General features: G+C 46.6%; 1 long non-coding RNA gene across 1 annotated transcript; it reads left to right on the forward strand.

Moving 5' to 3' along the window:
- Positions 1-14,682: 14,682 nt before the first annotated feature.
- On the forward strand, positions 14,683-17,671 carry LOC115581216 (uncharacterized). Its single transcript, XR_003984006.1, has 2 exons — positions 14,683-14,923; positions 16,850-17,671. It is a non-coding gene; the product is annotated as an uncharacterized LOC115581216 (long non-coding RNA).
- Positions 17,672-18,863: the final 1,192 nt, after the last annotated feature.

Genomic DNA, 18,863 nt, shown 5'->3' on the forward strand with positions numbered 1-18,863 from the left:
GTTGACTGCCCCACCAGAGACTGTAACACACTAGATCTGTTGTATGCAAATGCTAAGGATGCATACAGTCCCACAGCCCTCCCCCCTCTTGGAAGATCTGACCACAACCTGGTTCTGCTGACCCCTAAGTATATGCCTCTTGTTCAGCGGCAGCCTGTCCACACTAGGAGCGTGAGGAGGTGGACTCAGGAGGCTGCTGACGCACTACAGGACTGCTTTGAGTCGACAGACTGGGATGCACTTGTTGAGCCACATGGAGAGGATCTCGACAGCATGACCGACTGCATCACAGAATACATCAGGTTCTGTGAACACACCACCATGCCAACCCGGACTGTACGCTGCTTCCCTAATAATAAGCCGTGGATCACCAATGACCTGAAAGCCCTTCTTAACAAGAAGAAGAGGGCGTTCAGGTCTGGAGACAGGGAAGAACTGAGGAGAGTGCAGCATGAACTCAGGGATATGCTGAGGGCCTGTAAAGATGCCTACAGGAGGAAGCTGGAGGCCAAACTCCAGCAGAACAATGTGAGGGATGTGTGGACTGGTATGAAGCAGATCACTGGGTGTAAGGTGAGCGGCAGACAGTCATCGGGCAGCCTGGAGAGGGCAAACGAGCTGAACTGATTCTTCAATAGGTTCAGCTCACAGCATTCTGTCGTCTCCCTGACACCTCCAGACCCCCACACACCCTCACTGCCCCAAATGCTTCCTCCCCTCCCCCCTCACACCCCCGCTGTGAGCTCTCCTGTGCAGCACCTCTCCTCCTCCTCCTCCTCCACCTTCACCTCCTCCTCCACCTCCTAGTCCTCCACTGAAGACACCAGCAGCCTCCCCCGCATGACTGTGACTGCAGGCCAGGTTAGGAGACAGCTGGAGAGACTCCACCAGCAGAAGGCTGCAGGCCCTGACGGTATCAGCCCCAGGATCCTGAAGACATGTGCCAGCCAGCTGTCTCCTGTCCTACAACACCTCTACAACCTGAGCCTGGGTCAGGAGAGAATACCGGTGCTTTGGAAGACTTCCTGCCTGGTTCCTGTTCCAAAGAAGTCAACACCATCAGACCTCAGTGACTATCGAACAACAACAAAATAATTTCCCAGTCTGGGATCATTAAAGTAATTCTATCTATCTATCTATCTATCTATCTATCTATCTATCTATCTATCTATCTATACGATATGTATACAACAGTTTGTTCCATTTCCTGCCAATATCCAGCAACTTCGCACAGCCAATGAAGATGAGTGGACCAAGATTCCACAAGCCACAATCAACAACCTGATCAACTCTATGCGAAGGAGATGTGAGGCAAATGGTGGTCACACCAGATACTGACTGGTTTTCTGAGCCCCAAAATAAAGCAAAACTGCACATTTCAGAGTGGCCTTTTATTGTGGCCAGCCTAAGGCACACCTGTGCAATATTCATGCCGTCTAATCCGCATCGTGATATGCCACACCTGTGAGGTAGGATGGATTATCTCAGCAAAGGAGAAGTGCTCACTAACACAGATTTAGACAGATTTGTGAACAATATTTGAGAGAACTGGACCTTTTGTGTATATAGAAAAAGTTTTAGATTTTTGAGTTCAGCTCATGAAAAATGGGAGTAAAAACAGAAGTGTTGCGTTTATATTTTTGTTCACTGTAGGTTTTCCTGAAGTATTTGGAGATAACCCTCCATCTTCATTATTCCATTTTCTTCCTCTAGAGCAACAGATCCACTGGCACCAAACAACCCCACAGTATCATACTACCAGCACCATGCTGCACAGTAGGTCTGGTGTTCTTGGGGTTAAAGGCCTCACCTTCTCTACTCCAAATACATTGCTGCTCATTGTGATCAAACAATTCAGTTTTGTTTTATGTAACCACACAGTTTTCCTCCAGAACATTTTTTCTTTGTCCATGTGATCAGGACACATCAGGACTTAAGTCAAGCTTTAAGGTGCTGCGTCTAGATCAAGGGCTTCTTCTTGCACAGCAGCCTCTCAGCCCATGTTGATGTAAAACACAGTTGACTGTGGACACTGACAGCTGTCTTCCAGCAGCTTCTGATTAATTGCAGACTTGCTTTTTGGTGTTTTTGGTTGACTCTTGACATCCTGACCAGTTTTCTCTTAGCAGCAGGTAAAAGTTTGTGTTTTCTAACTATGCACACTTTATACCTACAAACAGTTGTTTGTACAGTTGATCTTAGGACCTGTAACTGCTTTGAAATGGCTCCATGTAACTCTACTGACTTGTTTAAATCAATAATGCTCTTTCAGATCAATGCTGAGCTCCTTAGACTTTTTCATTGTAGTGTTTGTGTCTGAGTCTAACGGTTGTATCAAACATAATCACCAGCTTTTATCAATAGGATCCACTCAGAAGAAGTTAAGATGATATAAAGACAACTTTTTATATTCAGCTAAACTGATTATTCAAGTTACTGTATGTATATTGTTGATCACATTTTCAGAAGAACTATGATAAATTCATTATTGAACCAAACTTCATAAACACACAGGTGCATCTAAAAAAATTAATGTCGTGGAAAAGTTCTTTCTTTTTTTTGTAAATTGATTCAAAAAATGAACTGGAACTATTCTAGATTCATTACATAAACTGAAAAATTCATGCCTTTTTTTAATGCACTCAATACTTTGTTGCTCCTTTCGCACAAATTACTGCATCAGGGCCCATGGCATGGAGGTGGTGCCCCTGTGGCACTGCTGAGGTGTCATGGAGGTGCAGGTTGCTTTGTTTGCGGCCTTCAGCTCACCCGTATTGTTGGGTCTGCTTTGTCTCACCTTCCTCTTGACAACAACCCACAGATTCTTCATGGGGTTAAGGCAGGGCCGTTTCTGTCTTTTTGGGGGCCCTATGCAAAATGCTGTTTGGGGGCCCCTATTTTGTCAAACTACGATGGATAGATTCCTAACCCTTTTGGGTGATCCATAAAGATGCAACAATCTATTACATTTTAAGAGGAAAACAGGCTAGAGTCATGAAAACCTCTCTCAAATTAAAATCAAACATCTTAAGTTGACCCACACTAGTAAGTTGAACTGATAGAAAATGATAATACAAGGTAAACAATCGGGATCCTTGATAGGTCAATAAATGAAACTGATGGAATGTCCTCAATTTTATTTTATTTTAAGTTGACATTAAACATATAACATACATACACCCAAAACTGAAGTTAAAGTTGTAGAGAAAATAAAATAGGCTATTACTTAGAAAAGAAAATCACAATGAGCCAGCATCCATATCAATATGCAAACAATAAAAACAAAAGAACTAACGAGAATAATACTGTTAGTAGTAGGTAGTAAGGAACCTTTCAAATGTAACACAAGCCCTTCAGGACCAACACAATAAACCAGCATACAATAAAAATACAACAATGAAAACAAACCAACAATAAAAACAATACTTTAAAGGAACCATACAGAACTATATAACACAATCACACCACTTTGCGATGATTATCAGTATCATCTGAGTCTTGTGTTTTAAGCAGATCTACCCTAAGCCTCTCCTCAAAATTTCTGCTTCCTTGCCAGCATATGAGAGCTGCTTGCCAATCTCTGGTGCTGAAGGCGGCAGTGCTGCTTCCTGTTCTGCGGCTCCAAAATACTTCAGAATTGCTCCTGCAAAGACGAAACTCCTCAGGTTACCAAGCAAAACAGATCCTAAGCATACTATATAATTGAGTTATGTTACACTAATGGAGAAATTCATAATCTGTTTTTTATTTTAAACCGTGCAATATACAGCACAGTGTCCCTTTAAAGCATGCACCCAATTTCAAAGTTGTCACTTTTAAGCAGTTTCAAAGAGTTATCAAACAAAGATAAATGACTGATGAGCTTTATGTGATATTGAAGGAATATCTTAGTTTATATTTCACAGAGTATTACAAAGTGAACAACTTGCTTAACTGATGATTTGGTCTTTACATATATTCTGTGGGCAGAACTAACGGTCCTATATAGTATAGTTCACTTTAAATTGACTTTAATTTGTGTTATTATGATTCTTTTGAATAAAACAAAGTAATACATCAAAAACATAACTAAACTGTAGGAATGTATTTATCAGTATCATCTGAGTCTTGTGTTTTAAGCAGATCTACCCTAAGCCCATCCATCCATCCATTTTCGTCCGCTTATCCGGGGCCGGGTCGTGGGGGCAGCTGCCTGAGCAGGGACACCCAGACTTCCCTCTCCCCGGACACTGCCTCCAGCTCTTCCGGGAGGATCCCAAGGCGTTCCCAGGCCAGCTGAGTGACATAGTCACACCAGCGTGTCCTGGGTCTTACTCGGGGTCTCCTTCCGGCGGGACATGCCAGGAACACCTCCCGAGGGAGGCATCCCGGGGGCATCCGAAACAGATGCCCAAGCCACCTCAGCTGGCTCCTCTCGATGTGGAGGAGCAGCGGCTCTTCTCCGAGCTCCTCCCGGGTGACAGAGCTATTCACCCTAGCCCTGCCACCCTGCGGAGGAAACTCATTTCGGCCGCTTGAATCCGGGATCTTATTCTTTCGGTCATGATCCAAAGTTCATGGCCATAGGTGAGGGTAGGAACGTAGATTGACTGGTAAATCGAGAGCTTCGCCTTTCGGCTCAGCTCTCTCTTCACCACGACAGACCGATATAATGACCGCATTACTGCGGCCGCTGCACCGATCCGCCTGTCAATCTCACACTCCATCCTTCCCTCACTCGTGAACAAGACCCCAAGATACTTAAACTCCTCCACTTGAGGCAGGAACTCTCCCCCAACCTGGAGGGAGCAAGCCACCTTTTTCCGGTCGAAAACCATGGCCTCGGATTTGGAGGTGCTGATTCTCATCCCAGCGGCTTCACACTCAGCTGCAAACCGCCCCAGGACATGCTGGAGGTCCCGGCTCGAAGGAGCCAACAAGACCACATCATCCGCGAAAAGCAGAGATGAGATCCAGTGGCTCCCAAACCAGATCCCCTCCGGCCCGTTGCTGCGCCTAGAAATTCTGTCCATAAAAATAATGAACAGAACCGGTGACAAAGGGCAGCCCTGCCGGAGTCCAACATGCACTGGGAACAGGTCTGACTTACTGCCGGCAATGCTAACCAAGCTCCTGCTCCGTTCGTACAAGGACCGTACAGCCCTTAACAGAGGGCCTCCGACCCCGTACTCCCGGAGCACCCTCCACAGAATGCCACGAGGGACACGGTCGAATGCTTTCACCAAGTCCACAAAACACATGTGGACTGGTTGGGCAAACTCCCATCAACCCTTGAGCACCCTGCGGAGGGTATAGAGCTGGTCCAGTGTTCCACGGCCAGGACGAAAACCGCATTGTTCCTCCTGGATCCGAGGTTCGACTATCGGCCGAATTCTCCTCTCCAGTACCCTGGAATAGACTTTCCCAGGGAGGCTGAGGAGTATGATCCCCCGATAGTTGGAACACACCCTCCGGTCCCCCTTTCTAAATAGGGGGACCACCACCCCGGTCTGCCAGTCCATAGGCACTGTCCCCGACTGCCACGCGATGCTGCAGAGACGTGTCAGCCAAGACAGCCCCACAACATCCAGAGACTTGAGGTACTCAGGGCGAATCTCATCCACCCCTGGTGCTTTGCCACTGAGGAGCTTCCGGACTATCTCAGTGACTTCGGCTTGGGTGATGGATGAGTCCCCAGCCTCTGCTTCCTCTATGGAAGGCCTGTCAGTGGGATTGAGGAGACCCTCGAAGTATTCCTTCCACCGCCCGACGATGTCACCAGTTGAGGTCAACAGCTCCCCACCTCCACCGTAAACAGTGTTGGTGGAGATCTGCTTCCCCCTCCTGAGGCGCCGGATGTTTTGCCAGAATTTCTTCGATGCCGACCGGTAGTCCTCCTCCATGGCCTCCCCGAACTCTTCCCAGACCCGAGTTTTTGCTTCCGCGACTGCCCGTGCTGCTGCACGCTTGGCCTGCCGGCACCCGTCAGCTGCCTCAGGAGTCCCCCGGGCCAGCCAGGCTCGGTAGGACTCCTTCTTCAGCTTGACAGCAACCCTTACTTCCGGGGTCCACCACCGGGTTCGGGGATTGCCGCAGCGACAGGCACCGTAGACCTTACGGCCACAGCTCCGGACAGCCGCGTCAACAGTGGAAGTGGAGAACATGGTCCATTCGGACTCAATGTCCCCAGCCTCCCTCGGTATCTGGTCAAAGCTCTCCCGGAGGTGGGAGTTAAAGATCTCCCTGGCAGAGGGTTCCGCCAGATGTTCCCAGCAGACCCTCACAATATGTTTGGGTCTGCCAGGTCTGTCCGGCTTCCTCCCCTGCTAGCGGATCCAACTCACCACCAGGTGGTGATCAGTTGACAGCTCAGCCCCTCTCTTCACCCGAGTGTCCAAGACATACGGCCGGAGGTCAGATGACACGACCACAAAGTCGATCATTGACCTCCGGCCTAGGGTGTCCTGGTGCCACGTGCACATATGGACACCCTTATGCTTGAACATGGTGTTTGTTATGGACAAACTGTGACTAGCACAGAAGTCAAGTAACAAAACACCACTCGGGTTCAGATCGGGGAGGCCGTTCCTCCCAATCACACCCCTCAAGGTAACACTGTCGCTGCCCACGTGGGTGTTGAAGTCCCCCAGTAGAACGACGGAGTCCCCGGTTGGAGCACTCTCCAGTACCCCTCCCAGGGACTCCAAGAAGGCCGGGTACTCTGCACCGCTGTTCGGCCCATAAGCCGAGACAACGGTGAGAGTCCTATCCCTGACCCGAAGGCGCAGGGAAGCGACCTTCTCATTCACTGGGGAAAACTCCAACACATGGCGGCTGAGCTGAGGGGCTATAAGCAAGCCCACACCAGCTCGCCGCCTCTCACCGCGGGCAACTCCAGAGTAGAAGAGAGTCCAGCCTCTCTCAAGGAGTTGGGTTCCAGAGCCCAGACTGTGCGTGGAGGTGAGCCCGACTATTTCTAGCCGGTACCGCTCAACCTCCCGCACCAGCTCAGGCTCTTTCCCCCCCAGCAAGGTGACATTCCATGTCCCTATGGCTAGTGTCACCATCCGGGGATTGGGCCGCCGAGGCCCCCGCCCACGACTGCCACCCATATCCCACTGCACCGGCCCCCTCTGAACCCTCCCGCGAGTGGTGAGCCCACGGGAGGGCGGGCCCACGTTGCTCATTCGGGCTGTGCCCGGCCGGGTCCCGTGGGCAAAAACCCGGCCACCAGGCGCTCGCCTGCGAGCCCCAACCCCAGGCCTGGCTCCAGGGTGGGGCACCGGTGACGCCAATCCGGGCGACGTGAACTTCCTTGATGTTTTCTCTGTCATTAGGGGCTACCCTAAGCCCCTCCTCAAAATTTCTGCTTCCTTGCCAGCATATGAGAGCTGCTTGCCAATCTCTGTCCTCAATCCTAAGCATACTATATAATTGAGTTATGTTACACTAATGGAGAAATTCATAATCTGTTTTTATTTTAAACCGTGCAATATACAGCACAGTGTCCCTTTAAAGCATGCACCCAATTTCAAAGTTGTCACTTTTAAGCAGTTTCAAAGAGCTATCAAACAAAGATAAATGACTGATAAGCTTTATGTGATATTGAAGGAATATCTTAGTTCATATTTCACAGAGTATTACAAAGTGAACTACTTGCTTAACTGATGATTTGGTCTTAACATATATTCTGTGGGCAGAACTAACGGTCCTATATAGTATAGTTCACTTTAAATTGACTTTAATTTGTGTTATTATGATTCTTTTGAATAAAACAAAGTAATACATCAAAAACATAATTAAACTGTAGGAATGTAGGCAAATGTGTTCAAATTATATTGTCACAATAAATGTGGAAAAGAAAGATACAACTAGCTCAGTAGAGTTAACAATAATCCCCTCAGAGCAATAATCTACTGCCACAATAGTCCATAATAATCCACAGTAGGCCTCATATGCATTAGGGTTGTTTTCACATTAGAGACCTACAAACTGAGGAAACACTAAAATTGATAAATTAATCATAAAAACAATCCTAAAGTAATGTTATGTGACAAATATTGAGGGGTAGAGGAGGTCTATGACGGACCAGCAGCTCCACTGGATGAGGATACAGCAGACATGACAGATATCTGCTTAACACACACACCCTCCCTCACAAATATAATGCCAATGAACTGGACCTGCTGTGATTCACCAAAACGGGTGTCACTTCAGTCAATCAGTGTTATGACATTCACATGTGAGATACATTTTATTTTAGCCCTCTCCTAAAGCAAACACTTAAGCTAGCTAAGAAAATCTGCATTTTAGCTAGCCCCTCCAACCCACATAACGAAAAAAAAAAACCTTACCCTTACCTTTATCCAGCGAGCGTTTTTCTACACCTTGTTTCTTCCTTTTTCTGCGCCAGATGAATACGCTACTTTGGTCGCCATGCCGTGAATGACCTGAACTTACGGATGGCGCAATTCCCCGTCCCCTCATAGTTTAGTAGTACTGGTCATCATAGCAACGCGGCGTGGTAGACACCAGATCTGACCAATCAGTGGGCCAGGTGTCAGGTCCTTTTCACATCTTTTCCTTCAGGTCATTACTCAGATATCGCAGCTGACCTTGCAACTTGAGGGGGCCCCCTAGTGGCGCGGGGGCATCGCCACCAGGAGATATTCAGGAATAAAGAGACTTACCATAGACCTCTCATCCCCCCACAGCTCCCCAGTCCCAAGCATCAACAGCTTAATCCCTAGCCCGACTTTTCCATGCACTACGCAACAATAGATCACGCCATCTCCCTCATCAGTACAGCCAGCCAAGGAGCTTGGTTCAGACATCACCAGCGCATTCAAAGTCCTTCCCATCCACCTAGACTTCTGGCATCTCTTCGGCATTCAGTGGAAGGGTGCATACTACTTTGCCATGCGCCTCACCTTTGGGTGCAAAAGCAGCCCAAAAATATTCGATTCTTTATCTTTAACTCTGCTGGATCTTGTTGAACAATTACAAACTACCCTACATCGTTCACCTCCTAAACGACTTCCTTACAGTCCCGCCATCCTCTTCTCCCCCGTCACAAGGCCTCAATACCCTGATCTCTGCTTTCAACAAGCTCGGAGTCCCTCTCTCCCCGGAGAAAACCGAGGGCCCCAGCATATCCCTGGAATTCCTCGGCATTTCTCTCAACTCTGTTTCATTCCAAGCATCCCTGCCCACCAAAAAAGTACGCCAAATTTCCTTAATCATTTCAAATTTCCTCCTGGCGCACAAATGCACCAAACATCAAATTCTCTCGCTGCTCGGCCACCTCAACTATGCAATTCGCATCATCTCCCAAGGTTGATCCATTTTGTCAAACCTGCTTTCCATAGCCTCCTCCGTCCCATCGCCCAACAACAACGTCACACTGGACAACGCATGCAAAATGGAGCTCAAACTATGGCACCAGTTCCTCTCATCTTTGAACAGCATCTCTTTCTTTTATGACACACACATCACTTCACCAGAAGACATCCAGCTATTCACAGACGCTGCTCCTTCCATCGGCTTTGGCGGCTACTTCGGTGGCAAGTGTTTTTCAGCCGAATGGCCGCCCGAATCCTCATCACTCTTCCCTTCCTCCACCATCTACGAAATGTACCCAGTCATTATTGCAGCTATTCTTGGTGGCCAAAAATGGTCAAAGAAAATCATCACCATCCACTCCGATGACAGCGCCGTCGTAGACATTGTCAGGCGTGTTCATTTGTTTGAGAGGTGAAAGTAGACAGACCAATAGAGAAGACAGACTACGACATACTGTTAACTATTTAATAAGAAGAATCGTATCATTAAGCCAAAAGCTTGATCAAGGACTTTCTCCGTTTGAAAAATCGCAGGCAGCAGAGCCCTAAGCATTAACGCTGTTAACTGCAACCAGTCGCCCAGAAAAAGATGCAGAATTTCAGCATGTAATACATTATATATTGCTTTCACAATGTATGTGTTGAATTGTCATTGGTCAATCATATAGTTAGGATGAATACTATTATTGGACAGTCAAGTAAAAAAGGTGGGGAGAAACCGTGGTTTAGACTTTAGCCCTCCCATTGGTGGTGCACAATCTCGTCACAGTTTCTCAGCACACGAACCATGATTCCTGAAGACATCACCCAGTTGTAGAAAACAAAATGTTCCTGGCCTCAACTGCCTGTTCCCCGCTATCTGCCTTTGTTTATGGTGCCTTCACTGTCGCATACGCACAAAGGATTTGGGAGGTGATATTGCTGGCCTTGGAGGCCTCCTCATGTGTGAAAGTGTTAGTGAAAGTGTTCTGTTCAGGAAGCTCACCTTAGTCTCGCCACAATACCAATTTATCGTCCGAGCAGCTCACATCCCCGGCCAAGAAAACACAATCGCTGACGCACGCTCTCGTTTTTCATTACAGAAATTCAGACAACTAGAACCAGCCTCCAAAGCTCTCCCAACTCCAGTCCCACCGTTTTCAGCCACCATCTTCAATTGACTCCCGAGTTGCAAAACCTTGTTTTCCATTTTTCAAGACACCATTCTGAACAGCGTCTGAACCCCCCCGTACACTCTTATCATACACTACCGGATGGAATTTCTTTAAAACCTTCCATGCCTCCTACAATCTTCCGTTCCCTTCGCTTGAAGTATTTATCTTGTCTAGCTTCATCTCATTCGCCCATTCCATCCTGAAGATTGAATCTATCACCATCCAAGCCTACATAAACGGTATCAACTTCCTCACCAAACTATCCTCCGTGGCACCATGCCTAGCCACTTCCCATTCTCACATCACCATGTTAATTAAAGGTCTCCGCAAGACAGAAGTTCAGACTTCTCCAAAACGTTTGCCCCTAACCTCAGATCTCCTCATCCGATGCATCAGAACCCTCCGCTCAGACTATTCATCCCTGTATGTCGACAAGGTCCTAGAATCCATGTTCTTCTAGCTTTCTTCGGCTTTCTGCGCTGCTCCGAATTCACAGCATCTACCTCCAAATACAATCCATCTTGCCACGCATCCATTTCAGACATTTCCATTCCTTCCACTGACACCCTAATTTACCACCTTAAATGCAGCAAGACCAAACAGTCCGGTCCACCTCAACCCATCTGTCTCTTCCGCCTAGACATGACATAAGTCCCTTCGAACCAATACAAGAATACATCCACTATAGGCTAGCCAGCAGAGCTTCCCCCCAGGACCCTCTGTTCGTCACAGAAACAGGAAAAGTAGCCACACGTCACTGGTTCCACCGTCACTTCCACCAAATCCTGTCTCAACCAGGAATATCCCCAGAACAGTACCTGGGGCATTCCTTCCGCATCGGAGCTGCCTCCTCCGCTTCCAAGCAGGGGATCCCCGATAACATCATCAAAATCCTCGGCCGATGGTCTTCTCCTGCTTATCTCGCGTACATTTGCAACGACATAAACAACATCAGAAACGTTCATGCGCACCTGTCTCGCTGAAGTTTCTTTGGGGGCTCACGAAGAGACAAGAGATGGTTCCCCCACTCAGCAACTCAACACCCACTCCATTCCTCCTGATCATCTCGCCGAACTCCTCCCTCCATCCACCCATCCTACCAGCTTCTCTCCCTTTCTATCAACCCTCACCCGTCCTTCCTATACCCCCTCATCCCTCGACCCTCGACCCCTTCCCCTATCCCTCGACCCCTACCCCATCATCCCTTCATCCTTCCATCCCCTCCATCCCTCGACCCTTTCCCTCCCAGTATTATGCAAATGTTCATAACGTGTAATAAACATTTTCTCATTCCATATAACCATCAGCGTGGTCTTTGTTAGTGAAAGTTATCCTGAGGAGGATACACAGAATGAGAGTAAGAAGGGGACACCAGGACATGACAAATGACACGTTCCGAGTTAGGCCTCTTTATGAAAACATCCTCAGCGCCTGCCAGGCATATTACCACCCGAGGAGAGAGCTGGTGGTGTTGGCGACTTAGGCAAAAGCGGGCATGACACAATTAGACAAGCCGACTAAATGGGGGATGAAGCTTTTTGTGTTGGCTTAGTCGAGCAGTGGCTACACCCTCAGATTCCAGGTATACACTGGAAAAACAAATACTCCACATAAGCATTGGCTGTCTTATGATTTGGCCATGAACCTTGTTCAGTTATCCTGTCTTGGTACTGGGTACCATATTTACATGGAGGAACCTACAGGGAGAGCCAAAGGGGATGCCCAAGAGGGAGGGCAAATGCTCTCACCAAGAAATGTGAAAGAGATCTGTGAGATGGATCAGAGAGGGCCCACTCGTTTTTGTGAAGTGGATGGACACGTGAGAGGTGTCTGTGTGCTCCACCATCCATCCTGCATTTTCAGGTAAGACAGCACAAAGAAGAGTGAAGGATGGAGCTGGATGAAGAAATCTTCCCTGTCCCACATTGATCATGGCCTAGAACAAGAACATGGGTGCGGTTGACCTGTCAGACCAGCTCAACCAATACTACTCCACCCACAGAAAAACTGTGCGCTGGTACAAGACTGTGATGCTGCATTTCCTGGTCATTCCAACAATAAATGCATTCATCTTGCACCGGGAGATGAGCAGTGCCAATCTCAGAGCGCTGCATTTTAACACCCTCGCCCACCTGCCCCTCCTACCAAATGCTCCATGCGTTCAATTCAAGTCAGTGCCTCTAGCAAGCCAGGTTGGCTGGATAACTGATCCCTCTTCGGCCGTTTGCTGTCACTGCCGATGCAAACAGCATTGAAAAGGTAAAATTAAGACATTGAGTTTACACGACGGTGGTGTTAACCACTCGTCAGAGATACCGTTCATCGATGTTGTGTGTGTGTGTTGCAGATAGCAGGCTAACCGTCACATTTCCCCGAATCCATTACTGCTGCAGATAAAACTGTAGGCTTGCAATGCCATGGTGGCCTCTATAAAAAAGGTTCGGAAAACTCAAAGATTGACAGCTATTGGGGAGATGGCCTTGCCTCCACATGTCCAGGCTACCCCATCACGCGTTTTGCACCATGTGCAAGACAGACATTGACGTTAGTCAACAAGGGGCAACAGGTAACAAGTAGACACAAATACTCCCCAGCCCCCAAAACATAATGGCCCTCATTTATCAAATGAACATACGGCAGAAAACCGTGCGTACGACCATTTCCACGCAAGCTTCGGCATTTATCAATTTGGACTTGAGCGGAAGCTACGATCAGATCTCACGTCAGGTCTGAGCTTGTGTACGCAAATCTGAGTCTGTGGATTTGCGTAGCAGTACAGTAAAATCGGGCTGAAAATAATTAACAAACCTCAGCTCTCATTAAGCATAAGCAGTCACATATTAAGAACAGATCAAAACGAATTCTTAAACGAATAAAACAAAATTTAAAAAATATATTTAAACAAGCCCACGTTTTTACTGATACCACCTTTTAAACATTAAACAATACTAGTGCAGTGCCCGTAAGAAAAATTTATTCCTATAGAAAAGTGGGAGGTTTAGTAGCTTTTTCATGGATGGCCAAATGAGGCTGTGTTTGAAGGTGGGACGTAAGGGATATTTAGGTTTGTTGTGAAATCCAATATTCCAGGGTATAATTGGCCGTTTTTGACTATTTTTGATTTTGCCATTATATTTCACCTTAAAAATTATTTACTTGGTGTCATTAATTTCAGCACAACCTCACATGTGTGACTGTACAGTTATTTTTTTATTTTGACATACTGTATTAACACAATGGACCTAAAATCACAAAAAAAACATAAAATACGAGTAGAAAAAGTTAGATTTTTTTTACTTTAAACCACAAATATGTTTAACAAACCATTTTTTATTACTTATAATGCAAATACAAATTGTTGTTTGCTAAATATGTGCATACATTTTAAAAATTTCCCGGTCCAGCTCGCGCCACTGCAGGTATAAATCTGCTTGTTTCTTAAGGTGGGGGGTGGCGATGGGCTCTGCAGTGATTGGCTCTGGTGCGCACGTGACTGTGGTGTCTCCGGTGGACAATGCTCGCGAATTTGTAAAGCATTTATGAAATAATTTATTAACGGTATCATTGCAGTCCAAACAAATGCAAAGTCACACACCCTTGAAACACGCAGCAGCCATGTTGTAAGTCTCAGGTCAGTCTGATCCTGATCCGCAGAGATATTTGAGGAACACATACACACACACACACAGACAGACAGACAGACAGACAGAGATTCCTTGCTTTTATAGAGAGATGACAGGCTAAATAGCTTAAAATGACAACTAATTATTGCACATTGTGTTGGAAAAATTATGCTTATATTATCAGTTTCTTGCATTACATTGATATAACCTGCTTGCCTTCCTTTATATGTTTGTGGAAATGTACCGAGCTCCTGGAAAAGTACTGCGAAGAAACACACTCACCCTCCGGCGGGACCACAAGGCCTCGAATGGCATCTTGTGTGAATAACTGATGGTGGACATCATAAGAATGTTTGTGTGAAGGATAGATGCTGAAGGCCATAGGTCCGAAAGTGTGTACGTGTACTTCTCCATCATGCATAACAACTGTATGACTCATATGTACTGTCAAAGAGCCAATCATATACGCTTACACCCTGTTGTAGGTGAATAAAAGATGCTTGGGGAGAGCAGCTCATTGGAACTCAGAAGCCCAGACGTTGTGTGCTGACTTCTGCTCTTCCCCTTTGCCTAGAAAGACAATCTCCGTGTCCGTGTCTCATTTCTTAACAGATTTTAACCCAACATGCCGTGACCCGGATCCCAATATACCCAGCTCTGCCAGAAGGAGGATGACACACCGAAGCCCGTCGACGGGCAGGACCACAACAGGTGGCCTGAAGGAGACGTCCCCTCCAACTGAACAGCGTTAGATTGACGGGATCCGGACTTTGAAACTAAGGAGACGGGACCGGAGAACTGAGGAAAAATCATATCACCTTCTCTTGTGAGTAAAAACACCCTACATTTAGAAACAGGATATTGCAAATTCCTAGGTAAAGTAAAATAGAAACAAAATTAAAATCAGTTTCTCTTTGAAGCAGCAGCATAGACTGAAACCTTATCGGTGTTAACGAACGTCTATGGCCTGTTGAAGTAGAAGAGAATGCATAAAAAACACAACGCAGACTAGGGAAAAGCATTAAAATAACGATCACTGAAACGAAAATTTGCATAAAATGGGTGGGAAGAATTCTCGTAAAACTGTAGATGAAGACAGTACAGGTGATAAAAAGTATATGAAGCAATGGAATCCTCAAAGTGTCAAGTATCTAGATAAATGGAAAAAGAAGTATGGATTTACAGGCCGCCTAAAAGTAAGAGAAATAGAGGATTTAATATCCCGCTTGGAGACTAGTCTCATCACCAAGCGAGGGAAAAAGCATGAAAAAAGAGCTGATGAGCTCCGCATAGCGCAAGGATGGTTAACACAGTCTAAAGCCAGACAGAATAACCTTAAGAAGCAAAAAGAAGTGAAAAAGGAAGCTAAGAAAAACCAAATTCTTTTTATGCGCAAAGAAGACAATGAGACAAACTGCAGGCAAACGCCTGAACCTTCCCCTCCCCCATACGTGCCATTAGCTAATGCGCCTGTCGAACAAAACATTCCAGAGCCAGTTCCAGAGCCAGTTCCAGAGCCAGTTCCAGAGCCGAAACCGGCACCTGCAGCTAAGCCCTCCCATTTGTCCAACCGTCCGTCTCTGTACCCAAAGGTGCCAACTCCTAAAACTGAAAAAATGAACGATAGGGGGGGCCCTAGTCATGGGTTGCGACCAGTAGGCCTCCTCCACGCACCCAACAGATACACCCCCACAAACAGCCCGGCTGGAAGCCCCAGCCTGACTGTCAAACTTAAAAAAAGAGGACCACCAGAGAAAAAATCTTCAAATATGATAGCTGAAGAAGTGTTTCCCCAGATCCAAGTTGCCAATCCTCAGGCGGGGGGTGAGGATCAGCCTCCAATCCTGTAAGTTTTTCGTCCTTGGACCCTCGCGGAGGCCGCGAATGCTGTAGCCGGCATTCCTCCACCGGAGGATGATCCAGAGGAATGGATAAAATGTATGAGAGAGCTGATAGACTCCTACCGCTTGAATGGACAGGAAGCAGGGGAAGCTATGTAATCTTCATTGAAAATTAAATGGGGGAGGGTAAAGGGTAATTACACAGGGAGAAATGGTGCAGGGACAGTGTTTGCATATCCAGCCGATGGAGTGCTAACGGGAGACTATAAAGAGGCTCTCGATGCAATAGCAACTAGAGTGAAGGCTGCTTTTGCGCGCACCGCGAACTACTCTCGCATAGCTGCCATAAAACAGAAACCAGACGAGGATCCTGAGGATTTTAGGGCCCGAATGGAACCTGTGTTTCGTGCTAATAGTGGTATAGCATTTAATGAAAATAAAACTGATGCATACCAACAACAACTCAAACATGCTATTATGCATGGTTTACACCCAGATGTTGCAGGCTGGGTCCGCAAACATTTAATTGAATTTGACACCGCGGACGTTGCAACCAAACACTTACAAATAAATCTAAAAAATCATTGTGCCTACCACCCTCAAAGTGCAGGTCTGGTAGAAAGAACAAATGGGATTGTCAAATCTCGGTTAAAGAAATGCATGGAAGAAACAAAGAGACCATGGCCTGACTGCTTAGATCTAGTGAAATTGTACATGAGAATCACTCCGACCGATAATTAACCCCATTTGAGATAGTTCATGGTAGGGCATTTAGACTCCCTGCTTTCTCAAAAGACCTTGAGGTATCTGAAGAAGAGACAACATTGGCAGAGCACATGAGAAAACTGTTGGACCAAAAAGATGTTTCCAAAACAAATTGACTGCCCTCTGATTCTCTTCCCCCTCCACAGGACAGCCAGAAAGTGAGGCCAGGGGACTACATATTCGTCAAAATCATCAAAAGAAAAATGTTGGTCCAGCCCACGGTGGGAGGGTCCGTACCAGGTCCTGCTAACAACACCAACAGCAGTAAAGATTGCAGAAAGGACAACTTGGATCCACCTCAGCCACTGCAAACTGCAGCCTACCTCTGTCTCAACTGGATAGTGGGGAAGTCTGGGCTACAAAGGGGGCTCTGCTATATAGCGGCAGGGCCATCTCAAACCCCAGTGAAGAAAACAACTGATCCCTGTCCTATTAGGATGACAGAGCAAGGTGATGCAACACTTCAACCAGTGGAGGAAGAAGAGGAGGAAGGAATCCCTCTAGACGAGTGGTTCATCCACACCAATCTGCAACGACGACGACCACCAGCGCGGCACTCTAGACGGAGCTGCCCTCAATGGTGCATAGACCTCTGGGTGTTTCTTGTGGTACTGCAGTTATTGGACAAACCTGCTGTACCTACATCCCTGACGGCATGACGGACGGAGGAGATATCTACCAAGCTCTGCAAAACCTGACCGATCTCCAACGCTATGTGCTGGAGCAAACCCCCGGTGCCGACCCACTCCCAGACTGGATGACTGGATTCTTTAAAGGCACCTGGTGGCAGGTTCTCCTAAAGGCATTGGTACCCGTGTTCGTAGTCATGCTGTTGTTCCTCTGTTTTATCTCTTGTGTGATACCCTGTATACGATCAATGTTTGAGAAAATGGTTCAACAAAGTTTTGTGCAAATGCAATTATTATCCCAAAGGTATGAGTTTGTTAATCCTCAACCTTATGCTGATTCCCGAGTGTAAAAATGTTTTACGCCTCGTCTTTTTCCAATGAAGGTATTATCGAAAATGGCGACAAGAGATAATGACCTGACGAACTAAAAGTACGAGCAATAAAACTGATAAACAGGAGGGAAATGTTGGAAAAATTATGCTTATATTATCAGTTTCTTACATTGCATTGATATAACCTGCTTGCCTTCCTTTATATGTTTGTGGAAATGTACCGAGCTCCTGGAAAAGTACTGCGAAGAAACACACTCACCCTCCGGCGGGACCACAAGGCCTCGAATGGCATCTTGTGTGAATAACTGATGGTGGACATCATAAGAATGTTTGTGTGAAGGATAGATGCTGAAGGCCATAGGTCCGAAAGTGTGTACGTGTACTTCTCCATCATGCATAACAACTGTATGACTCATATGTACTGTCAAAGAGCCAATCATATACGCTTACGCCCTGTTGTAGGTGAATAAAAGATGCTTGGGGAGAGCAGCTCATTGGAACTCAGGAGCCCAGACTTTGTGTGCTGACTTCTGCTCTTCCCCTTTGCCTAGAAAGACAATCTCTGTGTCCGTGTCTCATTACTTAACAGATTTAAACCAAACACATTGCACAAAGTTTGAAATTATCATGAATACAAGCAGAAATGTGTGTTTGCAAATTAACTCATGGCAAAATTGTGTCATTGTTCAGTTTTTTTCACAACTGGAACAAAAATTGAAAGCGCCTGTTGAGATAATCATCGTTCCACTGTTGTTGGCCAGATGTTTACTTATTCCCCTATTTAAACAGATACTTTGACAGTTATCAAATCTTGACGATGGCAGATTTACTTGTTTTGGAGGAACAATACGTGCGTGTCAGACATGAGCGTGTTTTCAGAGACCGCAGGGATCTCCTCATGGAGAGTGATGCTTGGCTGATTAGTCACTTTCAGCTCCCAAGGCATGTTCTTATTGATTTATGCAACAATTTAGATGCTCGTTTGAAGAGGGAAACCAGGCGGTCAAATGCCTTACCTGTACCAGCGCAGGTGCTCATCACGCTGAGGTTTTTGGCCACCAGGACCTTTCAGCAGGAGATCGGGGACAGGGCTGGGGTCTCCCAGCCAACCATCAGCAGGACGATGCCAGCAGTGTTGGCTGCAATAAAATCCCTCTCCCGAAAGTGCATTCGGTTCCCATACAGTGATGCCCAGCAAT

Source organism: Sparus aurata, chromosome 5, assembly GCF_900880675.1.
Source record: "Sparus aurata chromosome 5, fSpaAur1.1, whole genome shotgun sequence".
Classification (NCBI taxonomy): domain Eukaryota; kingdom Metazoa; phylum Chordata; class Actinopteri; order Spariformes; family Sparidae; genus Sparus; species Sparus aurata.